This window comes from Salvelinus fontinalis, chromosome 24 (genome assembly GCF_029448725.1).
Source record: "Salvelinus fontinalis isolate EN_2023a chromosome 24, ASM2944872v1, whole genome shotgun sequence".
Taxonomy (NCBI): Eukaryota; Metazoa; Chordata; class Actinopteri; order Salmoniformes; family Salmonidae; genus Salvelinus; species Salvelinus fontinalis.
The window spans coordinates 11,357,876-11,378,010 of record NC_074688.1 but is presented as its reverse complement, the minus strand read 5'-3'; the positions used below and the strand labels follow the sequence as shown (position 1 = coordinate 11,378,010).

The 20,135-nt window shown below is 41.1% G+C and overlaps 1 protein-coding gene across 2 annotated transcripts in view; it reads right to left on the bottom strand.

Moving 5' to 3' along the window:
• Window positions 1-16,400, bottom strand: part of LOC129821910 (leucine-rich repeat and fibronectin type III domain-containing protein 1-like protein) — a 216,830-nt gene extending 200,430 nt beyond the window's left edge. For both annotated transcript variants that reach the window (XM_055879648.1, XM_055879647.1), the window contains exon 1: window positions 15,229-16,400. The gene's annotated coding sequence lies outside the window, so the exon portion shown is untranslated. The remainder of the gene's footprint in view (window positions 1-15,228) is intronic.
• Between the last annotated feature and the right edge of the window lie 3,735 nt (window positions 16,401-20,135).

The following is a 20,135-nucleotide window of genomic DNA, read 5'->3' as shown; positions in this document are numbered from 1 at the left end:
GTGATTATACTATACATGTTGATGAGAACTAGAACCCTCACAGTACTGTACAGTATGAGTGATTATACTATACATGTTGATGAGAACTAGAACCCCCACAGTACTGTACAGTATGAGTGATTATACTATACATGTTGATGAGAACTAGAGCCCTCACAGTACTCTACAGTATGAGTGATTATACTAAACATGTTGATGAGAACTAGAACCCTCACAGTACTGCACAGTATGATTGATTATCCTACACATGTTGATGAGAACTAGAACCCTCCCAGTACTCTACAGTATGAGTGATTATACTATACATGTTGATGAGAACTAGAACCCTCACAGTACTCTACAGTATGAGGGATTATACTATACATGTTGATGAGAACTAGAACCCTCACAGTACTCTACAGTATGAGTGATTATACTATACATGTTGATGAGAACTAGAACCCTCACAGTACTCTACGGTATGAGTGAGTATACTATACATGTTGATGAGAACCAGAACCCTCACAGTACTGTACAGTATGAGTGATTATACTATACATGTTGATGAGAACTAGAACACTCCCAGTACTGTACAGTATGAGTGATTATACTATACATGTTGATGAGAACTAGAACCCTCACAGTACTGTACAGTATGAGTGATTATACTATACATGTTGATGAGAACTAGAACCCCCACAGTACTGTACAGTATGAGTGATTATACTATACATGTTGATGAGAACTAGAACCCTCACAGTACTCTACAGTATGAGTGATTATACTATACATGTTGATGAGAACTAGAACCCTCACAGTACTCTACAGTATGAGTGATTATACTATACATGTTGATGAGAACTAGACCCCTCACAGTACTCTACAGTATTAGTGATTATACTATACATGTTGATGAGAACTAGAACCCTCACAGTTCTCTACAGTATGAGTGAGTATACTATACATGTTGATGAAAACTATAACCCTCACAGTACTGTACAGTATGAGTGATTATACTATACATGTTGATGAGAACTAGAACCCTCCCAGTACTGTACAGTATGAGTGATTATACTATACATGTTGATGAGAACTAGAACACTCCCAGTACTGTACAGTATGAGTGATTATACTATACATGTTGATGAGAACTAGAACCCTCACAGTACTGTACAGTATGAGTGATTATACTATACATGTTGATGAGAACTAGAACCCTCACAGTACTGTACAGTATGAGTGATTATACTATACATGTTGATGAGAACTAGAACCCTCACAGTACTCTACAGTATGAGGGATTATACTATACATGTTGATGAGAACTAGAACCCTCACAGTACTCTACGGTATGAGTGATTATACTATACATGTTGATGAGAACTAGAACCCTCACAGTACTCTACAGTATGAGTGAGTATAATATACATGTTGATGAGAACTAGAACCCTCACAATACTGTACAGTATGAGTGATTATACTTCACATGTTGAAGATAACTAGAACCCTCACAGTACTCTACAGTATGAGTGATTATACTATACATGTTGATGAGAACTAGAACCCTCACAGTACTCTACAGTATGAGTGATTATACTATACATGTTGATGAGAACTAGAACCCTCACAGTACTGTACAGTATGAGTGATTATACTATACATGTTGATAAGAACTAGAACCCTCACAGTACTGTACAGTATGACTGATTATACTACACATGTTGATGAGAACTAGAACCCTCACAGTGCTCTACAGTATGAGTGATTATACTATACATGTTGATGAGAACTAGACCCCTCACAGTACTCTACAGTATTAGTGATTATACTATACATGTTGATGAGAACTATAACCCTCACAGTACTCTACGGTATGAGTGATTATACTATACATGTTGATGAGAACTAGAACCCTCACAGTACTCTACAGTATGAGTGAGTATAATATACATGTTGATGAGAACTAGAACCCTCACAATACTGTACAGTATGAGTGATTATACTATACATGTTGAAGATAACTAGAACCCTCACAGTACTGTACAGTATGAGTGATTATACTATACATGTTGATGAGAACTAGAACCCTCACAGTACTCTACGGTATGAGTGATTATACTAACCATGTTGATGAGAACTAGAACCCTCACAGTACTGCACAGTATGAGTGATTATACTATACATGTTGATGAGAACTAGAACCCTCACAGTACTGTACAGTATGAGTGATTATACTATGCATGTTGATGAGAACTAGAACCCTCACAGTACTGTACAGTATGAGTGATTATACTATACATGTTGATGAGAACTAGAACCCTCACAGTACTCTACAGTATGAGTGATTATACTATACATGTTGATGAGAACTAGAACCCTCACAGTACTCTACAGTATGAGTGATTATACTATACATGTTGATGAGAACTAGAACCCTCACAGTACTGTACAGTATGAGTGATTATACTATACATGTTGATAAGAACTAGAACCCTCACAGTACTGTACAGTATGACTGATTATACTACACATGTTGATGAGAACTAGAACCCTCACAGTGCTCTACAGTATGAGTGATTATACTATACATGTTGATGAGAACTAGACCCCTCACAGTACTCTACAGTATTAGTGATTATACTATACATGTTGATGAGAACTAGAACCCTCACAGTACTCTACGGTATGAGTGATTATACAATACATGTTGATGAGAACTAGAACCCTCACAGTACTGTACAGTATGAGTGATTATACTATACATGTTGATGAGAACTAGAACCCTCACAGTACTCTGCTATTATAACCCTGTCTCCACAGCCTTGGTACATCCCATATTGATGTGTTGTCGACTCCCCATGTGCAAGGATCTCAAGAGTAAGTTAGTTACTCCACAACAGGTAACATAACTACTGAATATCTACCTGCAGAGACAGTTCTCCACCAGAGTTGCAACTCCATTCAATCTAAAGGGCAGCCTGACTTCTATTCTGAAAATGTTTTTGCAGGGTGGCCTACATAGATCTATCTGTGTGCTATGTGCTGTTGCTGGGCAGGGGGAGCCATTTTCCTCAGGTTCCAGTGCATGATGGGAAACAGTGGTTGGCGCCAGACAGTGTCAGGGCCCAGTAGCAATCTAATCACTCCAGTCTCAGCAGGGAGCTCAGCCACCACAGCCACTCCGGATGGACTCAGGCTGCAGGTAGTAAAAGCCTGCTTTAACCCACCCACCACCTGATCAATGAGTGCAAAGGTTCAGGAAAGAGAAGGAAAGTCTGTCTGTGTCTGTCTGTCTGTCTGTCTGTCTGTCTGTCTGTCTGTCTGTCTGTCTGTCTGTGTGTGTGTGTGTGACATGGGAGTGCAAGGCTGAGCTGAGAGGATGGAAAGAGAGGAGATGGGAAATGGGAGTGTGATGTTTTTAAGTAAAATGTATTTGCCGTCAGGTATTGATCAGTTGATCAATTGAAGCAATTAGCGGTTGATGCAAGTTTGCTGAGCCACCGTTATTCTCTCCTCACAGCACTCAACGCACAATGCATTGCAGAGCTTCATATGATGTATTCCCTTTCATTGGGAATACATCAAGTGCAGTATTACAAGAGGGATGCAGCTCTCACACTCCAAAGACTCAAGGCTCACACCTACTGGTTATGTTGTGTTCTTTCTGACTCAAGGACGACTCTATGGCCCTAATAGAAAAATAGGGCTAGGAGAAGTCATATGCCGTATCTGTGAGAGAGAGGGTGAGAAACAGAGAGGTAGAGAGATAGTGAGAGAGAGAACGAGAGAGAGAGGGTGTGTATGTGTGTGCTTGCGTGCATGCTTGCTTCTCTCTATTCAGCTCATCTCTTTTTTATTGAATTAAAAAAGCGCATGTAGTAAAAAGTTGATTTTAATTACCCTGGGCATTATTTCACTGGACTGCTGTTCAGAGGTATTAAAATTCTCCACAGTAATTAGCCAGCAGAGTAAATTGTATATGGAAGATATTAAATCAATGGTAATTTCATTGTGAGCACATTATATGTGAAATGGCTGTAGTGCAAATCTGCTAGCTAGATTAATAAGATTACATTTTTTTAGGTGTGGGATAAAGTTTCATTTACTCTTTAATGCCGCAAAACCCAGAGCTTTGGCAATAAACTATTTTTATCCAATACCCTTTATCCTTTTGTTTTCGATTTGAAATGATCTGAGAATCTCAAGAACGGAGCAATATCAGTCCTTGGAGACACAAATGAGTGATTAGCACTTGACAGGCTGCGGGTTATGTCAAAGTGTTGACGAAGTGACGTTAGAAAATGAATGGTTTCTGAGATGTGAGCGAGAAGCTCAGAATTCTCAGTCACTCTCTCTCCTGTCCTCAATCTCAGGCTATTTGAATGTATTGTGCCTTTGGATATTGAAGCAGGAATGAGCAATGGATATGCCATTACATTTCCTTGTCACCGAGATGAGATTGAAAACTGCATTTCGACACACAGGAAGCATATGACGCACTCTGAAGCAAAGCTAGAATGATGTGATTGGAACTAACATTAAATGCAAATGTGATCAGAATGTTATTAAACAGGGAGATATCAATTTACGATGATACTGTTCTTGCAGTGAAATGTCAAAATCGCCCTCTAGTGGCCTCATGGGTGGAATGTCATAATTTCATCATTAACCCTTTGACACGTACGAACACACGGGTGTGATCATTCTACAGTAGTCCCAGCAGCGTACGCTCAAACCAGTGTGCTTAGAACACTTATTTAGAACCTCCAGTTACGATTGACGCAACAGTCTGCATTTGAGCTGGCCACACAGTTTTTTCACAGAAACGTATTGCACAAACACAGTCTTTACAACGTTATGTCCTCAATGTGAGCAACTTATTTTTGATCTGACAGACGTTTACTTGACAACCAGAATACATTGTACTGTATGATGTCAACAAACCCGGCGTTACACATATCTGGCAATTAGCTTCACTTTAACTATTTGTTTTACACACATCATATGTGTCAATTAAAATCTATACAAGAATTGGAATGCATGATTTGTCATCAGTACTTGAAAAGATGTGAATAAAACAGTAAATACATTATGCTCCATACATGCATTTGGTGTGTTACAGTAGAAATGGCAACACGACATACAGAAACTATATTGATTTTATTTTTATGAATTTTTTAAAACTTTTATTTCACTTGGCAAGTCATGTTAGCATAATAAGATACTTACTTTGATAGGAATGCACACATGTCCAAAGTTATTATTAGTTGTGAAGGCAATGCGGGCGCCTGCTGGAAAATGTGCCAGGGAGGAAAAAGTTTGTGCTTGGGGTTTCGTCGAAGAGAGAAGTTTGTCCTGCTCAGTAATGCCTCAAATGTAAATTGTCCGCAACAGTGAAACGGGCTACTTCTATGGGAATTTATGAGGGGGCGGAACACCCCTCAATTTAAAATGTTGTTAGAAAATCATTTGAAATTGACAAGTTGAAACATAGCCTACAGATAATTAGCAGGCAGCGTGCTTTGGTTTGAGGGCAGCGTAGGTTAACTTTCCTGTTGCGCAACAATCCGATTTTAGAACGGTCAGTGCATTCTGACAGCACACAGATAAAAAAACACGCTGCGGCGACCATGAGAGATATTTGGAACTCACTAAAAATCGGTAGTCTCTATGTCAAATGTTTGTGTTATATTTCAGTCTTCTGTGATGTATATAAAGTCTAATATTGGGATGCAAACTCAAAATATAATACATTTAAACTACATCTGACATGGTACAAGTGTCTTCTTTTTTTAACCTCTACTTCCTCAGAAACCCGGGTCCGGGAGCACCCCCACCAGTAAAAAAGCTGGCTAGATGAAAAATACACATCTTGGTAATCAAGCCATCATTTCTGATTTTTAAAATGTTTTACAGGGAAGACACAATATGTAAATCTATTAGCTAACCACGTTAGCAAAAGACACCATTTTTTTTTACTCCACCAGTTTTTGACTCCATCAGTAGCTATCACAAATTCGACCAAATAAAGATATAAATAGCCACTAACCAAGAAACAAATTCATCAGATGACAGTCTGATAACATATTTATTGTATAGCATATGTTTTGTTAGAAAAATGTGCATATTTCAGGTATAAATCATAGTTTACCATTGCAGCCACCATCACAACTCGACTAGAATAACTACAGAGAGCAACGTGTATTACCTAATTACTCATCATAAAACATTTCTTAAAAATACACAGCGTACAGCAATTGAAAGACACAGATCTTGTGAATCCAGACAATATTTCAGATTTTCTAAGTGTTTTACAGCGAAAACACAATATAGCGTTATATTAGCTTAGCACAGTAGCAAACCAAACAACAGCATTGATTCCAACCAAACATAGCGATAACGTATTCACCACCAAAATATATTAATTTTCACTAACCTTCTCAGAATTCTTCAGATGACACTCCTGTAACATCATATTACACAATGCATATAGAGTTTGTTCGAAAATGTGCATATTTAGCGGCACAAATCGTGCTTATACAATGAGAAAAGTTGCCAAGCTGCCCAGAAAATTTTGGGCGCCTTCTTGGAGAGTCACCTAGTCTAATCAATAAATAATCATAAACTTGACAAAAAAATACAGGGTGGACAGCAATTGAAAGACAAATTAGTTCTTAATGCAATCGCTGAATTACATTTTTAAAATTAACCTTACTGCGCAATACAGGGTGCAATACAGGCTGCGATAACGCAAGGCTACACGGCAAATAATGGCGTCTTATGCATTTTACTTTTTCAACAGAACAACGAATTATCAGCATAAATAGTACTTACTATTAGCTGAACTCCCATCAGAATCTTGGGAAAGGTGTCCGTTGGCCAAAAGAATCGTTGCTGGGTTGGAGAATGTTTCCTTCCACGTTGCAATTAGCAGTACACAATGGCATTCGAGAGAGAGATACCCAACTCAAAACAGCGTCAGAAAATGAAATGCCCGAAAATCGCAATATACTGACATAAACTGATATAAATCGGTTTAAAATAACAAGATTATGATGTCTTTAAAGCCTATATCGAATAAAAACAGAGCCGGATATATCTAGTTTCTAAAACCAGAGCTTCTAAAAAGACATGCCAAGACCCTTTCTGCGTCAGTGCGAAGATCCAAAAGGGTGGACACCTCGATTCCAATCAATTTATAAACTTTGGGACCTACGTAGAAACTCCATTTCAACTCTCCCTATTCGCTAACAATCAGGGGAAGGCGTATGCAGTGCATCTCAACCAATAGAGGACAGGCAAATTAATACACAGGTCTGGGAACAGCCAGCAAAATTCTGCACTCTGACATACACATAGGAAAATTGCTCTAAGTCGAGTTCTGTTTCACCCACAGATATAATTCAAACGGTTTTAGAAACTAGAGAGTGTTTTCTATCCAATAGTAATAATATTGTACGAGCAAGAATTGAGTACGAGGCAGTTTAATTTGGATACGAATTTGTGCTATGTCGAAATGGCACCCCCTAGTGGCAAGAAGTTTTCAGCCCGTAACCATGTGTGTGAGGTGTATACTTTTGTTTCAAAGCAGATTTGTTTAAGACTACCAAGAAACACTCTGTATGACCCTGATTTAGCCCACTGCAAAAGGTTGATGAAATAAGGGAGAAGCACGAATCTAATGCGTGAATAGAACCTTGCGGTCCAGAGACGGGCACGTTAGCAAGAAAGCTAGCTCCCTTGGGTGAGTGGTAATTGTGCTTATCAACGCCACAGTCATTACAATACAATGGGGTTAGTGTGTAATGTTAACGCAGTATGAAAAACGTAACCATCTCTGGTTACTATGCTGCTGTAGCTGGCAAACAACACACATCCGTCTGCACATACATATGCATACACACAAGATATTCAATAATCCAGGCGTTTTTAGAAGGCCTAATATATTTTGTTCTGGCTGAAATGAGGCTGTGCTCCATGGCTAATTGCTTCTCTTTCCAGGTGTCTGCTCCTACATGACTGGGCCACTGTGCTATTAAACAGGCTCATTAAAACCTCATGTAGTATCAAGCCTCTCTCCACCTGGACGTGATGGCCTTCGGCTGCTCATCTCCAGACCTTAGCCATTATACAGTACATTCGGAAAGCTACGGCCTTATTCTAAAATGGATGAAATCGTTTTTTCCCCAATTCAATCTACACACAATACCCCATAATGACAAAGCAAAAACAGGTTTTAAGAAGTTTGCACTTTTTTTTTTTAAACACTGAAATATAACATTTACATAAGTATTCAGACCCTTTACTCAGTACTTTGTTGAAGCACTTTTGGCAGTGATTACAGCCTTGAGTCTTCTTGGGTATGGCACTACAAGCTTGGTACACCTGTATTTGGGGAGTTTCACCAATTCTTCTCTGCACATCCTCTCAAGCTGCCTCAGGTTGGACGGAGAGCACAACTATTTTCAGGTTTCTCCAGAGATGTTCGATGGTGTTCAAGTCCGGCCTCTGGCTGGGCCACTCAAGGACATTCAGAGATTTGTCCCGAAGCCACTCCTGCATTGTCTTGGCTGTGTGCTTAGGGTCGTTGTCCTGTTGGAAGGTTAACATTCTCCCCAGTCTGAGACCTGAACGCACTGGAGCAGGTTTTCATCAAGGATCTCTCTGTACTTTGCTCCGTTCATCTTTCCCTCGATCCTGACTGGTCTCCCAGTCCCTGCCACTGAAAAACATCTCAACAGCATGATGCTGCCACCACCATGCTTCACCGTAGGGATGGTGTCAGGTTTCCTACAGACGTGACGCTTCGCATTTAGGCCAAAGACTTCAATCTTGGATTCATCAGACCAGAACATCTGAGATCCTTTAGGTGCCTTTTGGAAAACTCCAATTGGGCTGTCGTGTGCCTTTTACTGAGACGGCCTGATTGGTGGAGTGCTGCAGAGATGGTGTCCTTCTGCAAGGTTCTTCCCTCTCCACAAAGGAACTCTAGACCTCTGTCAGAGTGACAATCGGGTTCTTGGTCACCTCTCTGACCAAGGCCCTTCTTCCCCGATTGCTCAGTTTGGCCGTACGTCCGCTCTAGGAAGAGTCTTGGTGGTTCCAAATTCTTCCATTTAAGAGTGATGGAGAACACTGTGTTCTTGGGGACCTTCAATTCTGCAGACATTGTTTGGTACCCTTCCTCAGATTTGCGCCTCGACACAATCCTGTCTCGGAGCTCTACGGACAATTCCTTCTACCTCATGGCTTGGTTTTTGCTTTGACATGCACTTTCCACTGTGGGACCTGATATACACAGGTGTTTGCCTTTCCAAATCATGTCCAATAAATTGAATTTACCACAGGTGGACTCCAATCAGGTTCGCTTTGTCATTTTGTGGTATTGTGTGTAGATTGGTGAGAAACAAAAATATTGAATACATTTTAAAATAAGGTAATGTAACAAAATGTGGAAAAAGTCAAGGGGCATGAATACATTCCGAATGCACTGTAGAGTATGTAGAGGCAGGCATGGCTACTGTAGGTGTGCACTCCTCTCACATGGAACACACATTCATGTTCTATTAGTCTGAGAAGAAATTTGATTGCACAATAAATCCTGGCCATGTTTCCAAACCTTCAAAGCAAACATATTCCAAATAAAACACTGTGATGAGGTATAATGGGGATTAAACAATGCAGGGTACCACACGCTCCTCTACTGTCCACAATGGATGCAGTACCTCTCCAGTTTCATAGCTACATATTGATGAAAGCCATTGATTGAAAAAGGAGTCAATTTGCCTAGCTTGTGCCTTAGGCCAGCACTATACTGCAGCGTTAAGGATCTGTATATTGCACCTGCGGCTATAGTCTCTAGACTAGTCTGTGTTAGTGAGTCTAACTGGTATCCTTGGAGATCATGGCCATGATGGTAGGCTGGGGTGGGAGGAGGATCACTGACCTTTATGCTGCAGGCTCTCACAGGGGAAGCGAGAGGAGAAAATGGGTTGTCCTCTTGTTCATTAGCCAGAGTAGCCATTTGTCCACGTCTTGGCGTAATAGTGAGACTACCTCCCGGCCGCTGGAGCCCTGCTGATGGATGGCGGCGGTTGAGAATGGAAGCACCAATCGTCTATAGGGCCCTATCATGGTCCCATCATCCTCCCACTAGGCCGACACTGAGTGACACCGCAGGGACGGCCCTACCTTGTCCCCGGAAACCATTTGTTTTGTCTACCATTGACCTGGCTCTAAGTGGGAGGATGGAGCATGGAGAACCAAGCAGCGTTGGACTAAGAGCACCTTATAAAATGGTTGACAGAGGAAGCACGGGAGAGGAATGCTTATTGCTTATAGTACATGCATGGTCAAGTAGACACATTGGTAAAAGATTATCTCACACATTACACATTTTTGATCTCGCATTGATCCTCGTTCAACTAAGCGCGCGGTCACAAAAGAAGACGAAAGCAGTTTAGATTGAACTGCATATCAACCTTTCATCAACCAACCAGTAGGGACTTGACAATCCATGTATTTCCATGTACTATTTCTGAGTAATTTCTAATGGATAACGAGGCTGTTAGCCAGCAATAAAGGCAGACAGCTCAAGAGAGTATTATCCTCCACATTAATCTCCCCTCTGCAGATCTTAGACACCTCTATTGCCTCTGGTGGAAATATGATCTGGAGGGTTGTGCCCGCTGTTGTGATTTACGAGCTGGAGGGAAAGGTAATCATGACCTCTCTTCCACACCCAGTGTCTTGTCTCCTCGCTGATTACTCTCTGATGTACAATGTCAGCAATGATGGTGTTATTGTTTTGATTTCTTGCCATCGAGAATCTCCTTTAAACCAGGGGTGACCGACCCGTCATTGCATTCATCTTTAGAACAACAACATATTTACTGAGTACGTTCACTGTTGCCAGCTCATATCATTACACGCACACCTTTGTAATGGATGCAACACCATTATTTTCTGTAATGATGTCAACCATGGCCTATTTCAGAATGCGTAAAACGAAGCTTGTCGGCTCCAGACACTGACTAATGTGGGTCGTAACCCACTCTACGGGAGAGTATGGGTATGTGTGCACATTGAAGCTTAGTGTTTAAAAAAACTCAGTCCCACTTTAAACAAACAACTACTGTATTCATAAAGGTTTTGGAGCAGGAGCTGCTGTGTCACATTTTATACAGCGAGACAAAAATACATTATTTGTGAGGAATATGTCATGAGTAATGCTCTCTAAAGCCTTTATAACTAGCTGTTTGTTTAAGTTATGACCAAATGCTCCAACCTCTCCAATATTGTACATTAAGGGGAAAGAAAGAGGGAAAGAGAGAAGGAGGATGGTCGAGGTGAAACTGATGCCTGAGCTCGGCAGCCATGCTCAGTGATAGTGAGGGTGGGATCAATGGTGGGGGAGACTACTGAGGGTCAGTGGGCAGCTAGATCACAAAAGAACAGCCAGCAGCCCTGAGGAGTTATTGAGGGCCTGCCAGCTCACTGAGAAGGGCTAGCAAGGCCTCACTGCATGTGGATCAAACCGTCATCAAAAGGGGATTAGGACCAAAGCTGTGGTGGTGATGGCCACACACCTTAATTCACACAGAGGGACATATGATTGTAGACCTGATGGACAGACAGTTCAACTAATCCAAAAGTTATACCATATTCAAGGACATCCTGAATATCTGAGAGAGTAAGCCTTTGTTTGAAAGCAAAACATTATACATACTGTATAATTTCATTACACATTTGTTATATAATTTATTTCCATTAAGCAATTGCAGGGCACCACTCTAACCAATCATGAGGCAAAAATAAATATACTGAACAAACAATGATACAGAAACTCTTTTCCCATCTGCATTGGAATTATCAGCAAATTTAACCTCCACATCCATTACTAGTTAATGACCTCACATTTATGCATGTATGGTTTTCATAGGGCAGCAGTTAGCCTAGCGGTTAGTGTGTAGGGCCAGTAATGGAAAGGTCCCTGGTTTGAATACCTGAGCTGACAAAGTGAAAATCTGTTGATGTGCCCTTGAGCAAGGCACTTAACCCTAATTTGCTCCCGGGGCGCCGTACAACTATAGCTGTAAAACAACACATTTCACTGCACCTATCCGGTGCCACCCCGTTGAGTTTGGTTTACGCATTCATTTCATGCCATTTTGCAGATGGGCAATGCCACCCTTTCTGCATGAGTTCTGCCCACATCTGAAGAAACACAGCCCACGTTGCACTGAACAAAAACCACATAAGAGTTCATCAACTCGGCTAAGCTACTGAGTCGGGCCCGTACATTTCCTCTATACCAGTCCCAAAAGAGGATTACACTGGCCCAAAACAATGAGAAAAGAAACCCTAGCCAATTACAACAGTACAGTATGGGCTGTAGCCGCAATGCTGTAGATCTGCGGTTCACAGAGTCTATTTTTATCTTAATGCTGACAGCAACCATCCCACTGTTCATACAACGGTGATCGAGATAATTGGGCACCATTTATCCACGGTCTCTCTCAAAGACTTAGACATTTTCCCCAGTGATGCCTTATAGAGCACTGATGGTAGCAACAGAATGCAATCTATCCATTTTCTCCCCTTGCATTTCCCCCTTTCAAATCTGGATAGTGCTCCAGCATGGGGACATTCTTTACAGGAGTCGAATCAGAGGGCGACATTTACAAACCCTGAAAGCAGAAACAAGTGATCGTGGCTATTTCAGGTTTATTTCCATGTGGGGTAGTTCCGACCAGTTATTTAACATGTGCCTAGTCTTCAGCTTTGACGGAATGAAGGGAAGGCTGGGAGAATCTCCCTTGAGCTATCGCTGCGTGTGTATTGCGTTTGACAGCTTGCTGAATGCCAGACTCTACGGATCAAAGCAGGCTGTAACAGTGAAGCTAATCCATTACAACCTGATCTGCCTCACAAAAGAGCAAGACTAGGCCCTGTTAGGTCCCTACCTCACTGACTCCAACTTCACAGCTGCCTCAAATGGTAACAGACACAACAGGACTGCACAGCTCTCACTTATCACACTGTGGGATAGTAAAGGGCATGAACTGTTGTTGTGTTGGACTGGGGAGGTGTGGTCTTGACTGGGGAGGGAACGAGGAGAGAGAGCAGATCCGTACGCCTCAGAATGTCTATTTCACCATAATGGGCTACTCTGTTCTAATTCTCACCCTACTGACAGAGAGCCCGCTCTGGGCAAGGCACAGAACACCAGACAGCCTGAAGTAGCCAGGTACAAATGCATTTTGGTTGGTACCAGCCATGTCCACCTAATCCCACCCATGGGTTACTGGTTGGAATACACACACCCACAGCACACACAAACACACACACATACAAGCCCACAAACACATGCACACACAAACATGTGCACACTGCTAGAAATGTCAACATGTTTTTTCCTGAGCTACAGCAATACATAAACAATAACCTAGACTGAAACAAACACACACACATACAAGCCCACAAACACATGCACACATAAACATATGCACACACACACAAACACACTGCTAGAAATGTGTCAACATATTTTTTTTCCTGAGCTACAGCAATACATAAACAATAACCTAGACTGAAACAAACACACAAACAAACACACACAAAAAACACCACACACGCACACACACACACACACACACACACACACACACAGTTCAGTCCCTCCCCAAGGAGGGACAAAGTCTAACACCAGGCAGCAAAAAGCGGTATTCAGCTATTGACTAGTCAAAAAAGGCATCTGGGCTTTTTATGAGGTTTACAATGAAACCTGCAGATTGCACAAATTAGGCCAAAATGAAATCATAGACCATATGAATGAAAAACCCCCGAGTTGAATTGTTTTATTATAGGCCTATCTTGTGTCTATTAGTCTACAGGGTCTGAATATTATTGAGAGCCTTTCATATTCAGTTCACCAATAGTCATCCTCTATGCCACAGACAAACCCATCCATTTTTGGCACTAGAATAGGCCACCACAGGTGCTCGCTGGCCTAGAGGCAAGGCTGTCACAATGCAGACCAAAATGCTAATTAGTGCACGTTAGACACACATCATATTTCAGAAAGGCTATCAGATCTGTGTCAGATTTGACCTTCGAATCGAACGACGCCCTAATCGCTGATGCATGACGATTGGTGATTTAGCTGTGTTTTAATGACATTGTAGCCCAGATAGAAGCATACTCACTACATGTCGTACATGAGAGTATGTAGGCTAGGTGCTGAGTGGCTTTGTGTCTGTGTGTGAGGCCGTCTCTGTGAGAATAAGTGTGTGGGTGTGAAGTGATATAAAGTAGAGCACCTTGTAATGTTCCATATGACCGTTATCGTTGCACACACATCGCCTCAGTCACTGTTATCTATCTCTCGTTAGTTTATGTAGCAGATAACGAATGTACTAATGACTATTCATTTGATCATGATGCAGCGTACATTATATCAGCGCCCTCCAGCTCTCAAAACCGTGAAGTTTCAAGGATACCGTTTCGGGAGCTCTCCATTGTACTGAGAGTCAGTACATATAGCCCACCCGTCTAGTGAATTCAATGTTAACGTTTAGAGAGCTGTCCATGGTGTTGAAAAGTATCACAGCCACTTCGGCCAGCTAGTTCTGATTTCAGTGAAGCCTTCCCAACCACATTCCTTGCTGTTTCTTTCGCCCCTAATCAGTATTGTACAGGACTATATAGCTATTCACTGCAAGAATGTTGATGACACAGAAGCAAATTATATATCCCTAAAATGCGTTGTCATTCCAACAGAGTTATCGCATTCCAGTGCGGACAGTATTGCAGGCAGCTCTGGCAACCACCAAGCACAAATTTCGTAAATGACATCAATTAGGCCTAAACATGTTTTAGTGTTTCTCTTACTGTTGTACATCATTGAGACACTGCGTGAAATATTTTGCATTGATAACGTAAATATGCTATACAAAAGACACATTAACATACTAATGCATTATTGGTTAGAATGGAAAACCTACTCATTCGTGCACAAATAGGCTATATTTAATCAAATGAATGTCAAATATTAGAATGCATGTTGGCACAATGATGACGTTGCAGGCTATCATCAGTAGGGCATGTCGGTAATTCTTCAAAAAATAAAAATGCAGCAACGTTCAGGGAGGGCTGTTCTCATGCGAAATTGCATCCCAAGTCGCAGAAACCGACGTTTAATTTTCGAACACATTTTAAATATAATTAATGCATGATCAATTAGCCTACCTTTTTGGTTTGAGCCCTCTCTCCGGTCCCTCCAAGTCGAAAGATCCCGCTGTCGAACGCACGGTGCCTGGCGATCAGCGTCCAACTTTGCGCTTCTGTCCTCACACAGAGGGATCCGCTCTTGCCCAGGGTGAAACTGAGGCGGCGGGGTTGCTCTATAGCAGCGCCAGTCGGGCAGCGCAGGGAAATGTCTGAGCGCGAAAAGACGCACACCCAGCCAGGAGACAAGCTTCAGGTACCGCCAACGGTCACAGGTATAGCAAACACTTACTGGAAAACACACAGGAATAACAAATCTATAATTGAAATACTGGAAGGCTACTACTATAAGGTGGTTTTAGTCCATCTCTTCGGTTTCCTCTGTGCTGGGTAGCAATGCCTCTTCCCACCTCTGTTGCAATGCACAATGTCCTTGACTAACATGCTGATCACATTTATCCAATGGTCCCTGGCACGACGTTCTTTTGAAACGTGATGTTTTCCGTTCGACAAAATATCCAAGAAATCATACAATTGTTAGAAACACACTCCAGTGAATTGAAACAGACGGTACGTTTATCCAAAAACAATCACTCGTGCATTTTGGAGAAAAATTATGCCGTAACCTTTAACTTTGTCCAAAATACAAGGTGCAGGCGTGTCCAGCGTTTCTCCAAAATCCATAACTGGGTTCCTACAACCTCCTACAACCCCAACATTTTTTTTATCCATCTATTGAAAATTAAACAATAGCCTATTAAGTGAAGGAATATCCTTTATCAAGGAATTACAGAGCTGTCTCTTGATATACGTCTCAATGAAGTTATTGGGTGAATGACAAACGACGGTGAATGATTTACTCGACAATTCGCCCGGATGGCTTCTGTTGATCATGCCTAGGTGAACGAGCGAGTGGGGTGAGATGCAATCTCAGCTCGGGACTTGCAGCGGCACGCCCAGTCCGATGTCCTTCTTCCTCAATCCCTCCAGCGAGTATTTTCCGCGTCGCTCTCTGTAGGCCTACTTTCTGACCAAGTAAGTAGCTTGCAGAGAGAAACTCATCTTATCCACCTCCATGTCTTCATGTGAAAACCTTGTATTAAGTTAAAAGATCTGTTGCATTGTGCCTCGTTGGGAATGTCATGTAATAGGTTTCACTAAAACAGATGCAGAGAGGGAGGGAAACGGAGCTGTGCACGGGAGGGAGGGAGCGATACACTCACTGGTGGCTATGCACTTGTGAATTTAAATGAGCTATGCACTTGTGAATTTAAATGCATTATATTCAGCTTTTTAATGTGTAGCCTAATAATGATCTCAGTCCCTTATGATTATAAATCATGAGGTTTCCTTGGTCATTGTAGGCCCTACCTAAGACTTGATTCTGATTATTAGGCCCAGGCTATATCACTGTCATCATAGATCTCTAATTGTTATTAATACCCTTACACTAAGTCTGTAATATTTCATTATTGCATTATTCTATTTATATGCCTGGCAAAGGGTACCATGTCTCCCCAGGAGAGGTTGGCACAGGAGGAGAGATTATTTCCAAGGTGCAGGATTTAGTGAATAAAGTTGCAGAAAGTTGCTTAATCATGGACTAATGCAGTGCTCAAGGCCAAATATGTGCAGATAGAAATACTCCTCAGATCTTTTATTTCATCTCATGAAACATGGGACCAGCACTTCACATGTTGCGTTATATATGTACAATGAACTAAATTAGAAACGCAACATGTGAAGAGCTGTTTCATGAGCTGAAATGAAAGATCTGGGGAGTATTTCTGTCTGTAATGAAGCCTCTTTGTGGGGAAAAAACGATGTCTGATTGGTTTGGCCTGGCTCCCCAGTGGGTGGGCCTGGCTCCCAAGTTGGTGGGCCTATGCCCTGCCTGGCCCACACATAGCTGCCTCCTTGCCCAGTCATGTGAAATCCATAGATTAGGGCCTAATTCATTTTTTTCAATTGACTGATTTCCTTATGAACTGTAACTTAGCAAAATATTAGAAATTGTGAAATTGTTGCGTGTTGCATTTATATTTTTGTTCAGTGTTGTCACGTTCGTTGTATGGTGGAAGAGAGGAGGAATAAGGCGCAGCTTGATACGAATACATACTTCTATTTAATAAATGAAGAGAAACAATATAGACAAATACAAAACAACAAAACGAACGTGAAGCTATAAATGACAAGTGCAGACACAGGCAACTTACATATAGACAATAACCCACAACCCACAATACAAAACAGGCTACCTAAATATGGTTCCCAATCAGAGACAACGCAAAACACCTGTCTCTGATTGAGAACCATTTCAGGCCAAACACATAGAAATAGACAAACCAGACATACAACATAGAATGCCCACTCAGATCACACCCTGACCAAACAAAACATAAAACATACAAAGCAAACTATGGTCAGGGCGTGACAAGTGTATATTTATTATATATATTTATTTACAAGAAAAGATACTTCGGCACAGTGTCACTTTGCACTTAGCAAGTGGTAAGAATAAATTGACTTAAGTCACCCCAAACTTGACATAACATAGCCTACCATACACATGTCTGTTTCCCTACTTCTCATCAGAAGAGAGAAACCAATTGACTTAAAGGCCCAGTGCAGTCAAAAAACAGATTTGCCTTTGGTTTATAAAGATTTCTACACTGTGTGGTTGGACTAATACTCTGAAAGTATGATAATGCCCTTTTATTGTAAGAGCTATTTAAAAAGACTGCCTGAAATTTCACCCTGTTTTGGTGGAATGGAGTTTTGGCCTGCCTGGTGACATCACCAGGCGATAAATTAGTTAATAGATCAATACAAACGAAAGTTCCAAACCTCTCTGCCAATAACAAACAGCTAGTTTTAAGTTTTCCCATTTCAACTCAGACCACTCCCAGACAGTCCTAGAAACATTCTTGCTTGAGGAATTTCTCTTTTGACCATTTTAATTCAAAACAATCACAGTAAGGTATTTAATTGTTACCCAGAAATTCTTTGATAGTGTCACACCCTGACCTTAGAGAGCCTTTTTATTTCTCTATTTGGTTAGGTCAGGGTGTGATTTGGGTGGGCATTCTAGTTTGTCTATTTCTTTGTTGGCCGGGTATGGTTCCCAATCAGAGGCAGCTGTCTATCGTTGTCTCTGATTGGGGATCATACTTAGGCATCCCTTTTTCCCACCTTCAGGTGTGGGATCTTGTTTGTGTGTAGTTGCTTTCTGCACTACATATAGCTTTACGTTCGTTTTTGTATTTTGTTGTTTTTCGGTGTCCTTTTTAATAAAGAGAAATGTACGCCTACCACGCTGCACCTCGGTCTCATTCTATCAACGAGCGTAACAGATAGTGAGATAAAAACAGCTGCATTGGACTTTTAAATAGCCTCTGTGTCAGGAAGCCCTTGTTAGTGGAATATGCTCTCCCCACATATAAACAGCTGGCGTTAGATAAGAATGTTATTGCCACTTGTCCCTTACGTGTTGGCACAAATCAACTGAATACATTAATTTGTGCCTGACAAATGGAAGCAAGTAAGTATCATGAAATAAAAACGTGACAATAAACATTATTGTGTGAATTAAAATCTAATTTCAAAAGTAAACCCGCCCACGACCTTGCTGCATCGACAATGGATATGCTCATTCCCAATTTATCTTCTTAATCCTCAATTAACATATTCAAAAAGATCCCCATTATATCCGTCTGTTTAAGCTACAAATATCTTATTTTTTTGTTGCATGGGCTGCATATCAATTCACCGAATCCACCTTTGTCGGCCTTCTGCATCTGTTGTGGAAAGTGGCAGAGCTACAGCGTTATTTGTCAGACCAGAAGACATTCCAAAAATCGGTCTTCTCACGAAAATATCTGTCACGACTTCCGCCGAAGTCGGCTCCTCTCCCTGTTCAGGCGGCGTTCGGCGATCGAGGCGGCGTTTCTAGCCATCGCCGCTCCATTTTTCATATCCATTTGTCTTGTCTTGTTTTCATACACACCTGGTTTTCATTTCCCCAATCAATCTACTTGTATTTCACCCTCTGTTTCCCATCATGTTTTGTGTGTAATTGTCTTCATGTCAAGTGATGTTCGTTAAGCGCTTTTACTCTATTGTTCCGTTTTTTGAGCGCGTTTGTTTTGTTGTGCTCCCGGTTTGGAACTATAATAAAGTGCGCTTTATTTAATATTACTCTGCTCTCCTGCACCTGACTTCGCCTTCATACACACCTTGACAATATCTGTAGTGTCAGAACAGACTAATATGAACACCGGTACAGGTTTCCAAAATGAATGGAAGTATAGAAGTAGTTTTGTGCCAACAAAAATATACAGTATCTCCTAAATATAGGATAGACACTTCAAAACCATATTCCTTATGATTTATTTTTTGACTGTCTGTTTCATCATTTATAAATGTGTTATTCAATGCATTTCTATGGGCTATAGGGGTAAAGACCAAATTCAATATTTAATCAAATATTTTCTACATAGCAACATGATAACCACTTACTCAAAATAGTAACTTGCTGAATTAAAATAGCCAGAATTAATCCAAGATAAATCAAGAAAGATCTAATTAATTTGGACGTTTTTGCAGAAGAGGTCGGTTACATAATTTTATATCTAGATAAGGCATTTGGTGCAGTATTTCTCAAGTAAAAACATTTGTATGAAAAACTAATCAGTGCGGAAAAGTCTGCTCAGTACTGATTTCTGAGAACAATAACATGTCTACAACTCCATCATCTGCAAGCTGTGAAACTATTGTAAAATGAAGCAACAAGCTACACGCTGCTTATCACTGCCCAAATCACTTGCTAGCGGGCTCAATTCCAACTCAATGTTTGTCAATGAAGCTAGCAAGTAGTAGCTAGAAGGCACATTGAGCAGCCAGGCCACAATCAGCTTATCAAGTCACTG